This window comes from Triticum aestivum, chromosome 7A (assembly GCF_018294505.1).
Source record: "Triticum aestivum cultivar Chinese Spring chromosome 7A, IWGSC CS RefSeq v2.1, whole genome shotgun sequence".
In the NCBI taxonomy this organism is placed as follows: Eukaryota; Viridiplantae; Streptophyta; class Magnoliopsida; order Poales; family Poaceae; genus Triticum; species Triticum aestivum.
Window position 1 is genome coordinate 113,505,987 of NC_057812.1, and position 15,834 is coordinate 113,521,820.

The following is a 15,834-nucleotide window of genomic DNA, read 5'->3' on the forward strand; positions in this document are numbered from 1 at the left end:
GTCTTCCTCCGATCCGGTCGACTCCGGCGTCAACTCCGGTGGAACGGCGACGAACCTCGAAATGCGTGCGAACCCTAGATCTAGATCTGGAGAGGTTGACTTTTGCCCCGTTTCAGTATTTTTCAGCGTTTTTCATCGCATCATAACTTTGCATCCGTAGCTCTGTTTTGGGCGTGTAACATATCAAATTGTTCGTCTCGACGAGCACTTCATTTCATTCCATGGCACCATGTTCATTTGACTTCATTTTGATGCCCTAAATGCTGTTGCAAGAGTGCTAAGTGATGTTAGTTTCAGATTCTTAGCAGAGATTGGACATTTGTCATTTTGCCATGATTAATGTGTGCTGCATATGAGTATGAGCTCTACATGTGTTTTGTTGTATGTCATGCCATCTTTACAGGGGTGTATGCCATGTATTTTTGTGATATTTGTGGTGACTAGCACAAGCATGCAAAGTAGCTCTCGTAATGTTGCTGATTTCAGGGACTTAGAAATCTTCTAAGTCTTTTCCCTGATAATATTTTTATGCCATGTATTCATGTTGCTACAGAGTGATCCATGCCTCTTTTGAGCATGTTCAGTAAGGATGTTTTTGAGATATTGTTATGTTCTATCCATCCATGTCTTTCTTTGCAATTATGGAGCACCCTAGCTTGACTCAATCGAGCTCTACTTTTGCTATACGATGTTCCTGGCAGAATGTTTATGTGTTAAGCATTTTTTCCGAGCTTGTTGTAGTTGATCCATGCATGCTATGAGGTTTTTCTTGCCATGTTTAGCTTCTATGCCATGTCTACTTGCTGGATGTATGCTTATTTTATCATGCAATGCTTTGTGGTGAGTGCATCGAGCTCGTAAACATGCCTACGTGAATCTGTTTTGCCATGTTCCAGTTTTTTGCTAAGTCTGAATCTGTTAACGAAACTTGCCATGTTCACATGGTTGCCATTGTATTTTCTGATCCCTTTTGGCTTATGGTCAGTAAGGGACTTTTGTTATATGCTTTGAGTAGCTTCATGCAATGCCTTGCCTTGCCATGATATGTTCCTGTAGCATGTTGTTATCTTGCTCTAAACATTGCTTCCTGATGTTATTTCCTGGCATGTTATTTTCCCTAAGTCTGTGAACCTGATATCTTTTGCACTTTTGCCATGCTTGTTTGAACCTGCTATTGTGTGAAATAGCCATAGCTTAGTGTTCATCTTTTGTCAAGCATCTTGAGGGGATCACTGCCATGTGCTTTGTTGCTATGTTAGAGTGTAGTAGCTTGTTGCAGCTCCACCTCATACCTTTTCCTACCCATAAGCTTAAATAGTCTTGATCGCGAGGGTGTGAGATTGCTGAGTCCCCGTGACTCACAGATTACTTCCAAAACCAGTTGCAGGTGCCGATGACCGTGCAGGTGACGCAACCGAGCTCAAGGAGGAGCTCGATGAAGATCGTGTTCGTAGTCTTGTTTCGTTTCCAGTTGATCAGTAGTGGAGCCCAGTTGGGGTCGATCGGGGATCTTTTGCATTAGGGGTAGTCTTCTTTCATTTTGGTTCCGTAGTCAGACCTTGATTGTATCTGGATGATGTAATGCTAGATTTATGTATTGTGTGAAGTGGCAATTGTAAGCCAACTTTGTACCTCTTTCTTATTTCAGTACATGGGATGTGTAAAGATTACCCCTCTTGCGACATGCCTACAATGCGGTTATGCCTCTAAGTCGTGCTCCACCACGTGGGAGATATAGCCGCATAGTGGGTGATACAAAAGAGCAGACCTAGTGATCATTGTAAAATGGTTATTGATTACACTTTTTACAGCATAAGCAGAGCAAAGTAAAATAACATGGATAGATTGCATTGAAGTTTTATCCAAGTTATTAGAAATATAAAGCCTTGGTGACCTATTGATAAGGAAACCTGTTGTGCACATGGCTGGTATTGGTTAAAATAGAAGATTAGAATATTAGTACGAAAGGAAATTTAACGGTGTGTTCCAGATGTGACCGGAACAGTTAATAAATATTTTATACAAAAAGGCACGCCAAGAAAAAAACTATGATGTGCTATAAATGATCTTGTAAAAATCAAGTTGCGTTAGTAAAACAAAGGAGGATAAGAACCAACATTTCTTTTGATGGATTTTTATTATTATATTACCGAAAAAATCTTCTTAAATGGGAAAAGTAGCAACACTCCTTTTGATTTTGATGGCCACATTCAGTTATGCCTATCATTCATGACTAAGAGCACACAACGGACACTTAATTATACCTGAAGATCCATTGCTACAAATCATCACCATTAATCATTCATCGAAAATTGCAAAAGGTAACTGAGAAAGGACTAAAGACCTACTATGGCGAAGTGGTGATTACAACTTGATTAAAATAAAACAGATCTGTTGCCTCTGATTCTTAATAAACATGTTCAAATTTGATTTGCTACCTCTGGAATCTTAGTAAACATGTTCACATTTGGTAGCGGAGGCTCCGATTCAAATTCCCAAGAAGCAATGTAGTGCATGCAGATGCTTCACAAAGATGGAAATTGTAAGAAGGTTGGGGATATAGCATGAAATAAATTAATACTCCTCCTTTACAGAGGGAGTACAACATAAACTTAGTCTAGACTTTATATCTGGACTTCTCATTGGCTGAAACCTAAATATCCCCGAACAGCAGCATCAATCATTATTTCTGAACGTCTGCAAGAATGAACCTAGAACTAAACTAATCACTCATGATGCATTCCAAGCAAATAATTGGGCAAGCAAAACATCATCTATTCGTGTGCATATATAAGCAAGCAGAACTACTGCATCGAATCAATAGCCGAGAAAAACAGCTTACAGACTATGTCTGTCGCCGCTAGCGATATTCCTGATGAAGAGAACTAAATAAGCATGGCATAGGCACGCACAGCCCAACTGCAAAGAGCCCCTCTAAATCTCCCAGCATATGCCACGCTGCTCGGCTCGCCGAGTTCCACACAAGAACAAAGAGAGGAGGGGTCGAGGGGATGTAGGACGGGTGGCAGCAAGATCCTTGGTGGCACTGAGAAGGTGTGGGTTGGTCGCGGAGGGTAGCGACGGACGGGTGAAGCCGATGCAGACAATCAGAAGTAGCCGGTCGGACAAAACCAACACAGGGCACTGGGAAGGCAATGTGGCTACCGGTGACGTGCTGAGGGTATGCGACGGCACGGTCCAGGCGCGGCGTTGTGGCAGGACACAACTATGGCGGGTGCAACAAGGAGGCACCACGGGCGTCCTGCCGCGCCGTCCAGGCACACATCATGGCCAAGCGAAAGCGGGGATCCACGGAGGCGTTGTGGGCGTCGGTCGATGCCATCCAGGAGCGGCGTTGTGGTTGCGCGAAGCTGAAGCGGGGCACCAGGAGGTGATGCGGGTGTGCGTGAGTGCGTGAGTGCGTCTGTGGTGTCCATGCGCAGCATCGAGCTCCATCTCAGGATGATGATGAGGTTGCGCACCTCTGAGCTTGATTCCGGTGGCAACGGATTGATTATGAAGAATAAGCAGATGAGAAGTGTAGATCAAACATCATATTATATGTATCTGGCAGACTCTTTGACTACTCAGTCTGATATGGAAGATCAAAGAGCAAACAACCAAGGGATGGCTGATCGTTTCCCCTAAATAAAAGTAGCATTTGAAGCCAGACGACCGAGGGACGGCTGCGTACTATAAATAGTAAAATTTGTTGCATTATTTGTTGATTTTTTTCCTGAGGTGGAATGTGTGGGGCATTTGAGATGATGTGGATGGCTTGCATGTTAAGATAAATAGGATAGTGGGGGTGAATCTCTTAGGTATATAGGATATGCTTCCAAAGGACAACGAATTGCCCGAGAGTACGTACGAAGCAAAGAAGGTTGTTTGCCCTCTAGGGTTAGAGGTGCAGAAGATACATGCATGCCCTAATGATTGCATCCTCTACCGCAGTAAGTACGAGGATTTGAACGCTTGCCCGGTATGTGGTGCATTGCGCTATAAGATCAGCCGTGATGACCCTGGTGATGTCGAGGGCGAGCGGCCCAGGAAGAATATTCCTGCCAAGGTGATGTGGTATGCTCCTATAATACCACGGTTGAAACATTTGTTCCAAAACAAAGAGCATGCCAAGGCGATGCGATGGCACAAAGAAGACCATAAGAAATACAGAAAATTGAGAGTACCCGCTGACGGGTCAGGTGGAGAAAAATCGAGAGAAAGTACGGGAAGGAGTTTGCAGATGACGCAAGGAACGTATGGTTTGGTCTAAGCGCAGATGACATTAATCCTTTTGGGGAGCAGAGCAGCAACCATAGCACCTGGACTGTGACTCTATGTTTGTATAACCTTCCTCCTTGGTTGTGCATGAAGCGGAAGTTCATTATGATGCCAGTGTTCATCCAAGGCCCTAAGCAACCCGGCAACGATATTGATGTGTACCTAAGGCCATTAGTTGAAGAACTCTTACAGCTGTGGAATGGAATAGGTGTACGTGCGTGGGATGAGCACATGGGGGAAGAATTTGACCTAAAGGCATTGCTATTCGTGACCATCAATGATTGGCCTGCTCTCAGTAACCTTTCAGGACAGACAAACAAGGGATACTGCGCATGCACGCACTGTTTGGACGATACTGACATTATATATTTGGCTAATTGTAAGAAGAATGTGTACCTGGGACATCGTCGATTTCTTCCGAGCAGGCATGCGTAAGAAAGAAATGCAAGCATTTCAAAGGTGAGGCGGATCACCGGACGAAGCCTCGCCACCGTACTGGTGCTGATGTACATGATATGGTCAAGGATTTGAAGGTAGTCTTTAGAAAGGGTCCTGGCGGACAACCTGTTCCGAATGACGCTGACGGACGTGCACCCATGTGGAAAAAGAATTCTATATTTTGGGCCTTGCCCTATTGGAAAGACCTAGAGGTCCGCTCCACAATTGACGTGATGCACGTGATGAAGAATCTTTGTGTGATCCTGCTTGGCTTCTTGGGCGTGCATGGGAAGACAAAAGATACACCTGAGACACGGGAGGACCAGCAACGTATGCACGGAAAAGACGGCATACATCAGGGTCATGCCAGCTACGCTCTTACCAAAGAAGAGAAGGAAATCTTTTTTGAATTCTTGCTCAGTATTAAGGTACCGTCTAGCTTCTCGTCGAATATAAAGGGAATAATAAACATGGCAGAGAAAAAGTTCCAGAACCTAAAGTCTCATGACTGCCACGTGATTATGACGCAACTGCTTCCGGTTGCATTGAGGGGGCTTCTACCGGAAAACGTTTGATTAGCCATTGTGAAGCTATGTGCATTCCTCAATGCAATCTCTCAGAAGGTAATCGATCCAGAAATCATACCAAGGTTAGATAATGATTTGGTGCAATGTCTTGTCAGTTTCGAGTTGGTGTTCCCACCATCCTTCTTCAACATCATGACGCACGTCCTAGTTCACCTATGCGAAGAGATTAACATTTTGGGTCCTGTATTTCTACACAATATTTTCCCCTTTGAGAGGTTCATGGGAGTCTTAAAGAAATATGTTCATAACCATGCTAGGCCAGAAGGAAGCATCTCCAAGGGCCATGAAAATGAGGAGGTCATTGAGTTTTGTATTGACTTTATTCCTGACCTTAAGCTGATTGGTGTTCCTGAATCGCGGCATAAGGGCAGACTGGATGGAAAAGGCACGCTAGAAGGGGTTCAAATAATATGTATGGACGGACATTCTCTCACTGAAGCACACTACACAGTTCTATAGAATTCCGCCTTGGTGGCTCCGTATATGGACGAACACAAGAATTTTCTACGCTCCAAACACCCAGAGCGGTCTGATGACTAGATTACACGTGAACAAACCAGGAGTTTCGCCGGTTGGTTGCAGACACGTACCATGCATGACGGCTCTATTGAAGATGGCATGTACTCGTTGTCCCAATTACCATCTTTGAATATAATGACTTTCAAAGGGTACGAGATAAATGGTAATACATTTTACACGATCGCCCTAGATAAGAAGAGCACCAACCAAAACAGTGGTGTCCGCTTTGATGTAGCAACCAAGACGAGAAAGGAAATTTATTATGGTTATATACAGGACATATGGGAACTTGACTATGGACGTGGTTTGAAGGTCCCTTTGTTTCAGTGCAAATGGGTCAATATGACACGAGGCGGGGTAACGGAAGACCCGCAGTACGGAATGACAACAGTGGATCTCAACAATCTTGCGTATGCAGATGAACCATTCGTCCTAGCCAATGATGTGGCACAGGTTTTCTATGTGAAGGACATGTCTACCAAGCCGAGAAAAAGAAAAGATAAGGAAGCGAATGCATCATACGATGAGCCAAAGCGGCACATAGTTCTTTCTGGGAAGAGAAACATCGTGGGAGTGGATGACAAGACAGACATGTCAGGAGATTATGAAAACTTTGATGAAATTGCTCCATTCACAGTGAATATTGACCCTAGCATCCCATTAAATGATGAAGATTTTCCATGGTTACAGCGCAAAGGGACACACGCGAAGAAAAAGTTTCACACCCAAAGATCTGGGATGTGATCGGCTTCACTATCATCACTTTCTTCTGTGTTTCACACCCAGGAGGGAATCTCTGTAATAGTTAGGGTAGTTATGTGTTTTGGCATTTGAAACGCGAAGAAATTTTATGTGCAAACAAATTCTTTCATGCATTTACTGATTTTTTCAGCTAAATTGAAAAACACTTCAAATGAACTCCGAAAAGGTTGAAAGTTGGCATGGTATTATAATTTCACCCACATGGCATGTGCAAAAAAGTAGAGAGGGTTACGACAAAAACTGGATGCACTTCGTGTACAAAATGGACAATCTCTTTCGAACTATCAGTGTTTCTTTTTCATCTGTTACAAAGGCATTTCATTTTTAAATAACCTAAGCATTACCAAATTGAATATAATGATAAAACACACTAATATTAAACATAATAAAAAAGAATCACTGAAAAATGTATTCACAAAGAAACTCTAAATACAGCAAAAAAACAATTAAAAATAAATAAAACAAAATTAATAATGCAGAAAAGAAAAAAAAAGCCCGCCTACTGGGCCAGAGCGGCTTGCGTACGACTAGAAATCCAACCTGTTGTTGGGCCAGGATGCAGGCCCGCAAGCCTAATAGGCCCACATGGCAGAGTAGCAGAGGTAGGCCTAGAAGGCCTGCATTTGACAGAAGCTCAGTGCAATGCCCGCGCCGGGGCTTATAAACAGGTCCTGGCGCTCCTCGACTAGCAAGGTGGGACTAAACATCTGCGCCCATTGCCTGCCAGCGCACCCCCAATTAGTATCGGGTCGTGGCACCAACCGGTACTAAAGGGGGGGGGTCTTTAGTACCGGTTGGAGCCACCACCCGGTTCTAAAGGCCTGCCCTTCCCGCCGCTTGGCCTGGCCAAAACAGATCTTTAGTACCGGCTAGTGGCTCCAACCGGTACTAAAGGTCCATCCTATATAAGAAAACACTTCGAAATTTTGCAGTTTCATCTCCCACTTCCTCTCTGCTTCATCGCCGCTGCCTCGTCCCGCGCCGTCGCCGCTGTCGTCGCGCCGTCCCCGTCGACTCCGCGCCGCCCCCGTCGCGCCGTCCGCGTCGCCGGCCCGTCCCTGTCCCCGCACCGGCCCGGGTCACCGTGCCCGCACCGGCCCGCATCGCCGTTGCCTCGACCTCGCCCGTGCTGTGAGCCTCTGTCCCCCCTCTCCTCCCTCCAATCTAAGCCGCCGCACGCATCGCCGGCGCCGTCGATCGCCTTGGCTCGCCATCGCGGGCGTCCCCGGGCGTCCCCGCACCGTCGCCCTGCACACACACAACACATACACACACATACACACATACAGAATCGATGATCTGTTTTTAGTTATTAGTTATATATATATATAAATGTTAGTTTTTAGTTTTCTGTATTAATGTTAGAAATGTTAGTTTTTAGTTATTTTTTATATACAGAAATGTTAGCTTTTAGTTATTACTTTTCTGTATTAATGTTAGAAATGTTAGTTATATATAGAAATGTTAGTTTTTTCTGTATTAATGTTATAGAAATGTTAGAAATGTTAAAGAAAAAATTTGTTATAGAAATGTTAGTTTTAGATATGGTCAATGGTTTTTAGTTTATTATATTTTTAGTTATAAAATTTAGAATTTGCATATATGAAATCACAATCCATCATTTAAAAAATGTTACTTTACTTTTGCGGCATATAGTATTTGTTGTCGATGATGCCCGGCCTGCATCCTCGCCGTCGACTCGTTCACGACGACGTCCTGCTTCAGAGGACCCATGTCCGGGACTGGGCTCCGCCGGGCTGGCACTGGGAGGTGCTACCTTCAGGGGCGCGACGCTTGGTGAGGAACCCGGCCCCGGGTCTCGTCGTCGACCTTGATCTCCTTTGGTGGCGTTCGCGTGGGCCACTCTCGGTGCGGAGGGAGCCGGCCCCGCCGGAGGTGGTACGTCGCCGTGTCAGGGAGGAGGATGAGCACGTCCATCGCTACATGGATGCTATGGACGTCAGGTTCTCCAATACCTGGCGGGTTCTTTGGGGAGATCACCCGAGCTATGATCCAGTGATGGTTCCTTCACTTTGGTTGTTCACCGCCCGCGCCTTAGGAACCGCAAGTGGCCTAGATTACTCTCTAGTATTCGGTCTTTGTTAGCTAGCTAGCTAGCTAGCTAGTGATGTATTTGATATATAATATTCGAGATGATTTATTCGAGATTATATATATTATTCGAGACGATGTATTCAAGATTATATCTATTATTCGAGACGATGTATTCGAGATTATATTCGATGATGCTTATTATGTACTATGATTGATTCAGTTTTTCCTTATTAATTGATTGCATCCATGCATTGTAATTTGAATACTAAATTGTTTTATATTTCTTTTAGATTAGTTAAATAAAAGCTATGCGGACAATACCGGCAGAGAGGGAGAAGAGGCCCTGTTCAATATCATACCCCATCCTTGCGGGCCAGATGATGATCAGAATGAAGAAGATTATGACGGCTTCGAATATCTAAACAACACCGGGGAGGGTGATATGATATTCGATCGTGACGACCGAATTGATGAAGTCATGAACTATGAACATGACGAAGAAAATGTTGATCTTGAAACAACAAAGACCGGCGAGGTATATTTATATAAGCAGGCATCTGGTGATCATCATATGTTTTAAATGACTTGAAGATATATTAAGGAATCAATCTTTCTTCTTTCAGCCATCCGGATCGAGCAAATCTTCAGGCAGCAGGACAGTACGAGGCCCGAACAAAAAGTTAAAGGAGGGCGTAAAGTACAATATCGAGGCCATCAAACCTAATGGCGAACCATTAGCGCCTAAGAAGATTGCGGACAAGTTCATTCATCAGTGCGGAGTTCTTGTGAAGGACCAACTCCCGATCTCTCTTCAAGAATGGAGAGAGCCAACAAAGCCACGTCTAGATCTTACTTTTGTCGACGACAGACAAAAAGTTCTTCTTTGGGAACTCTCATGGAACATTTCACCCTACCAGATCATTTCACAGATGCAGATGTGGAGAAAGTCAAGGACGCTACTCTTAGAAAGATGGCGGTTGCATTCAACAACCACAAGAAACGTGTATGGGACAAGTACGTCAAGGGAGGAAGGAAGATTCTAGTATTCAAGTGGACACTAGAGAAGCAAAGTGCTCATTGGGACGCTTTCGTGAAATTCAAGGAATCGGAATTATCTAAGGAACGGTCGAGAATAAACAAGGCCAATGCTGCAAAAAGGATAAGTTCCATAAGCTGGGGCCAGGTGGCTACGCGGTGGCAATGCCTAAGTGGGATAAGTCTAAGAAAGAGATGGAGGATGCAGGTGTCACTCCAGTTACATTGAGCTAGCCCCCCAGGTGCGGGACTTGGTTCTATGCGCATGGGGGGAGTTGGACCCGAAGACAGGCTTAGTTTCGAAGAAGGCGTGTCTGAACGGAGCCGAAGATAAGATACTTGTTGCAATAGAAGAGGTTCGATCGGGGGTGTTCGAGCCCAACAGAGAGAACGACGAGCTTACGCGTGCCCTGGGAAATCCTGGACACCCGGGAAGAACACGAGGCAAGGGCGTTATTCCGCGGTATGAGGGGTTTTCGGACTGGAACACCGACTACAGAAGCCGTGCGAGAAGGAAGATTGTGGAGGAGAAGAAGAGGAAGATGGAGGAGGAGCAGAGAAAGCAGTACTATGAACGCCTTCAAGGCCTAGAATCAGCGCACGCGGACTTGGCAGTCAAATTCCAGCGGCAGCAGGAGCAGATCGACTCACTTAGCCAGCAAAGGGGGTCTCAGCAGCGGCAACACCTAGCGGATGATCCAGCATTGGATAGCACCATCCCATCCATGCCGAGAAGCAGCGTGGGTTCCGCCCCGGGTGACGCATTGCTGGATAGATACCCCGTGGATGACATCATGGAGAACACTAACTGTGAGCTACACTTCAAAATGAAGAACATATCCATGAAGGTGGTGGACGCCGTTGCTTTTACAAATCCCCCCGAGGCAACCTTCCATTGCAACCCGATTCCAGCGGGCTATGCTCGTGTCTTGGTTGATGAGGTGGTGGACCAATATTCGGGGCTAGTGTTGGGGAACGTTGCAGAAAACAAAAAAAATTCCTACGTTTCACCAAGATCAATCTATGGAGTCAACTAGCAACGAGAGGAGAGTGCATCTACATACCCTTGTAGATCGCAAGCGGAAGCGTTCAAGAGAACGGGGATGATGGAGTCGTACTCGCCGTGATCCAAATCACCGATGACCAAGTGCCGAACGGACGGCACCTCCGCGTTCAACACACGTACGGAGCGGATGACGTCTCCTCCTTCTTGATCCATCAAGGGGAAAGGAGAGGTTGATGAAGATCCAGCAGCACGACGGCGTGGTGGTGGATGTAGCAGTGATCGCACCAGGGCTTCGCCGAGCTTCTGCGAGATGGAGAGGTGTAGCAGGGGAGAGGGAGGCGCCAAGACTTGAGGTGCGGCTGCCCTCCCTCCCCCCTTTATATAGGCCCCCTAGGGGGGTGCGCCGGCCCTAGGAGATGGGATCTCCTAGGGGGGGCGGCGGCCAAGGGGGTCGAGTACCCCCCAAGGCAAGTGGAGGCGCCCCCTCCCCTAGGGTTCCCAACCCTAGGCGCATGGGGGGCCCAAGGGGGGCGCACCAGCCCACTATGGGCTAGTTCCCCTCCTCACTTCAGCCCATGGGGCCCTCCGGGATGGGTGGCCCCACCCGGTAGACCCCCGGGACCCATCCGGTGGTCCCGGTACAATACCGGTAACCCCGAAACTTTCCCGATGGCCGAAACTACACTTCCTATATATAATTATTCACCACCAGACAATTCCAGAACTCCTCGTGACGTCCAGGATCTCATCCGGGACTCCGAACAACTTTCGGATTATTGCATACTCATATCTATACAACCCTAGCGTCACCGAACCTTAAGTGTGTAGACCCTACGGGTTCGGGAGACAAGCAGACATGACCGAGACGACTCTCTGGTCAATAACCAATAGCGGGATCTGGATACCCATGTTGGCTCCCACATGCTCCTCGATGATCTCATCGGATGAACCACGATGTCGAGGACCTAATCAATCCCATACTCAATTCCCTTTGTCAATCGGTACGTTACTTGCCCGAGACTCGATCATCGGTATCCCAATACCTTGTTCAGTCTCATTACCGGTAAGTCACTTTACTCGTACCGTAATGCATGATCCCGTGATCAACCACTTGATCACATTGAGCTCATTATGATGATGCATTACCGAGTGGGCCCAGAGATACCTCTCCGTCATACGGAGTGACAAATCCCAGTCTCGATTCGTGCCAACCCAACAGACACTTTTGGAGATACCTGTAATGTACCTTTATAGTCACCCAGTTACGTTGTGACATTTGGCACACCCAAGGCACTCCTACGGTATCCGGGAGTTGCACAATCTCATGGTCTAAGGAAATGATACTTGACATCCAGAAAAGCTACAGCAAACGAACTACACGATCTTTGTTCTATGCTTAGGTTTGGGTCTTGTCCATCACATCATTCTCCTAATTATGTGATCCCGTTATCAATGACATCCCCATGTCCATAGCCAGGAAACCATGACTATCTGTTGATCAACGAGCTAGTCAACTAGAGGCTCACTAGGGACACATTGTGGTCTATGTATTCACACATGTATTACGATTTTCGGATAATACAATTATAGCATGAATAATAGACAATTATCATGAACAAGGAAATATAATAATCATTTTATTATTGCCTCTAGGGCATATTTCCAACAGTCTCCCACTTGCACTAGAGTCAATCATCTAGTTGCATTGTGATGAATCGAACACCCATGGAATTCTGGTGTTGATCATGTTTTTCTCTAGGGAGAGGTTTAGTCAACGGATCTGCTACATTCAGGTCCGTATGTACTTTACAAATCTCTATGTCTCCATTTTGAACACTTTCACAAATGGAGTTGAAGCGACGCTTGATATGCCTGGTCTTCCTGTGAAACCTGGGCTCCTTGGCAAGGGCAATAGCTCCAGTGTTGTCACAGAAGAGAGTCATCGGGCCCGACGCATTGGGTATGACTCCTAGGTCGGTAATGAACTCCTTCACCCAGACTGCTTCGTGTGCTGCCTCCGAGGCTGCCATGTACACCGCTTCACATGTAGATCCCACCACAACGCTTTGCTTGCAACTGCACCAGCTTACTGCCCCACCATTCAAAATATACACGTATCCGGTTTGTGACTTAGAGTCATCCAGATCTGTGTCGAAGCTAGCATCGACGTAACCCTTTACGACGAGCTCTTCGTCACCTCCATAAACGAGAAACATTTCCTTAGTCCTTTTCAGGTACTTCAGGATATTTTTGACCGCTGTCCAGTGTTCCATGCCGGGATTACTTTGGTACCTTCCTACCAAACTCACGGCAAGGTTTACATCAGGTCTGGTACACAGCATAGCATACATGATAGACCCTATGGCCGAGGTGAAGGAAATATTCCCTAGAGGCAATAATAAAGTTATTATTTATTTCCTTATATCATGATAAATGTTTATTATTCATGCTAGAATTGTATTAACCAGAAACATAATACATGTGTGAATAAATAGACAAACAGAGTGTCACTAGTATGCCTCTACTTGACTAGCTCGTTAATCAAAGATGGTTATGTTTCCTAACCATGGACAAAGAGTTGTTATTTGATTAACGGGATCACATCATTAGTTGAATGATCTGATTGACATGACCCATTTCATTAGCTTAGCACCCGATTGTTTAGTATGTTGCTATTGCTTTCTTCATGACTTATACATGTTCCTATGACTATGAGATTATGCAACTCCCGTTTGCTGGAGGAACACTTTGTGTGCTACCAAACGTCACAACATAACTAGGTGATTATAAAGGAGCTCTACAGGTGTCTCCAAAGGTACATGTTGGGTTGGCTTATTTCGAGATTAGAATTTGTCACTCCGAATGTCGGAGAGGTATCTCTGGGCCCTCTCGGTAATGCACATCACTTAAGCCTTGCAAGCATTGCAACTAATGATTTAGTTGCGGGATGATGTATTATCGAACGAGTAAAGAGACTTGCCGGTAACGAGATTGAACTAGGTATTGGATACCGACGATCGAATCTCGGGCAAGTAACATACCGATGACAAAGGGAACAACGCATGTTGTTATGCGGTCTGACCGATAAAGATCTTCGTAGAATATGTAGGAGCCAATATGGGCATCCAGGTCCTGCTACTGGTTATTGACCGGAGACGTGTCTCGGTCATGTCTACATTGTTCTCGAACCGTAGGGTCCGCACGCTTAAGGTTTTGATGACAGTTGTATTATGAGATTATGAGTTTTGATGTACCGAAGGAGTTCGGAGTCCCGGATAAGATCGGGGACATGACGAGGAGTCTCAAAATGGTCGATACGTAAAGATCGATATATTGGACGACTATATTCAGACATCGGAAAGGTTCCGAGTGATTCGGGTATTTCTCGGAGTACCGGGTAGTTACGGGAGAAGCAATGGGCCTTGATGGGCTTTAGTGGGAAGAGGAGAAAGGGCCAAGGGGCTGCTGCGCCCCCCCTCCCCTCTAGTCCGAATTGGACTAGGGAAAAGGGGGCCGGCCACCTTTCCTTCTCCTCCACTTCCTTCTCCCTTCCTCCCCTCTTGGTGGACTCCTACTAGGACTTGGAGTCCTAGTAGGGCTCCACATCCTGGCCGCACCAAGCCTGGGCCGGCCTCCTCCTCCTCCATCCTTTATATACTGAGGCAAGGGGCACCCCATGGACACACAAGTTGATCTTCGTGATCGTTTCTTAGCCGTGTGTGGTGCCCCCCTCCACCATATTCTACCTCGGTCATATTGTTGCAGTGCTTAGGCAAAGCCCTGCGACGGTAGAACATCAAGATCGTCACCATGCCGTCGTGTTGACGGAACTCCTCCCCGACGCTTTGCTGGATCGAAGCCCGGGGATCATCATCGAGCTGAACGTGTGCCAAGAACTCGGAGGTGCCGGAGTAACGGTGCTTGGATCGGTCGGATCAGGAAGACGTACGACTACTTCCTCTTTGTTGCGTCAACGCTTCCGTTGTCGATCTACAAGGTACTAGATCACACTCTCCCCTCGTTGCTATGCATCACCATGATCTTGCGTGTGCGTAGGATTTTTTTTGAAATTACTACGTTCCCTAACAGTGGTATCAGAGCCTAGGTTTTATGTGTTGATGTTATATGCACGAGTAGAACAGAAGTGAGTTGTGGGCGATATAAGTCATACTGCTTACCAGCATGTCATACTTTGGTTCGGTGGTATTGTTGGATGAAGCGTCCCGGACCGACATTACGCGTACGCTTACGCGAGACCGGTTCTCCCGACGTGCTTTGCACATAGGTGGCTTGCGGGTGACAGTTTCTCCAACTTTAGTTGAACCGAGTGTGGCTACGCCCGGTCCTTGCGAAGGTTAAAACAGCACCAACTTGACAAACTATCGTTGTGGTTTTGATGCGTAGGTAAGATTGGTTCTTGCTTAAGCCCGTAGCAGCCACGTAAAACTTGCAACAATAAAGTAGAGGACGTCTAACTTGTTTTTGCAGGGCATGTTGTGATGTGATATGGTCAAGACGTGATGAGATATAAGTTGTTGTATGCGATGATCATGTTTTGTTGAAGTTATCAGCAACTGGCAAAATCCTTATGGTTGTCTCTCTATTGCATGAGATGCAAGCGTCCAATAATTGCTTTACTTTATCGCTATGCGATAGCAATAGTTGCAAGAGCAATTATTGGCGAGACGACCACGCGACGACACATTGATATAGATCAAGATGATGGAGATCATGGTGTCATGCCGGTGACGATATAGATCATAACAGTACTTTGGAGATGGAGATCAAAGAAGCAAGATGATGATGGCCATATCATGTCACATATTTTGATTGCATATGATGTTTATCTTTTATACATCTTGTTTTTGCTTAGTTTGACGGTAGCATTTTAAGATGATCTCTCACTAATTATCAAGAAGTGTTCTCCATGAGTATGCACCGTTGCGAAAGTTCTTCGTGCTGAGACACCACGTGATGATCGGGTGTGATAGGCTCTATGTTCAAATACAACGGGTGCAAAACAGTTGCACACGCGGAATACTCAGGTTATACTTGACGAGCCAAGCATATACAGATATGGCCTTGGAACACGGAGACCGAAAGGTCGAGCGTGAATCATATAGTAGATATGATCAACGTAGTGATGTTCAC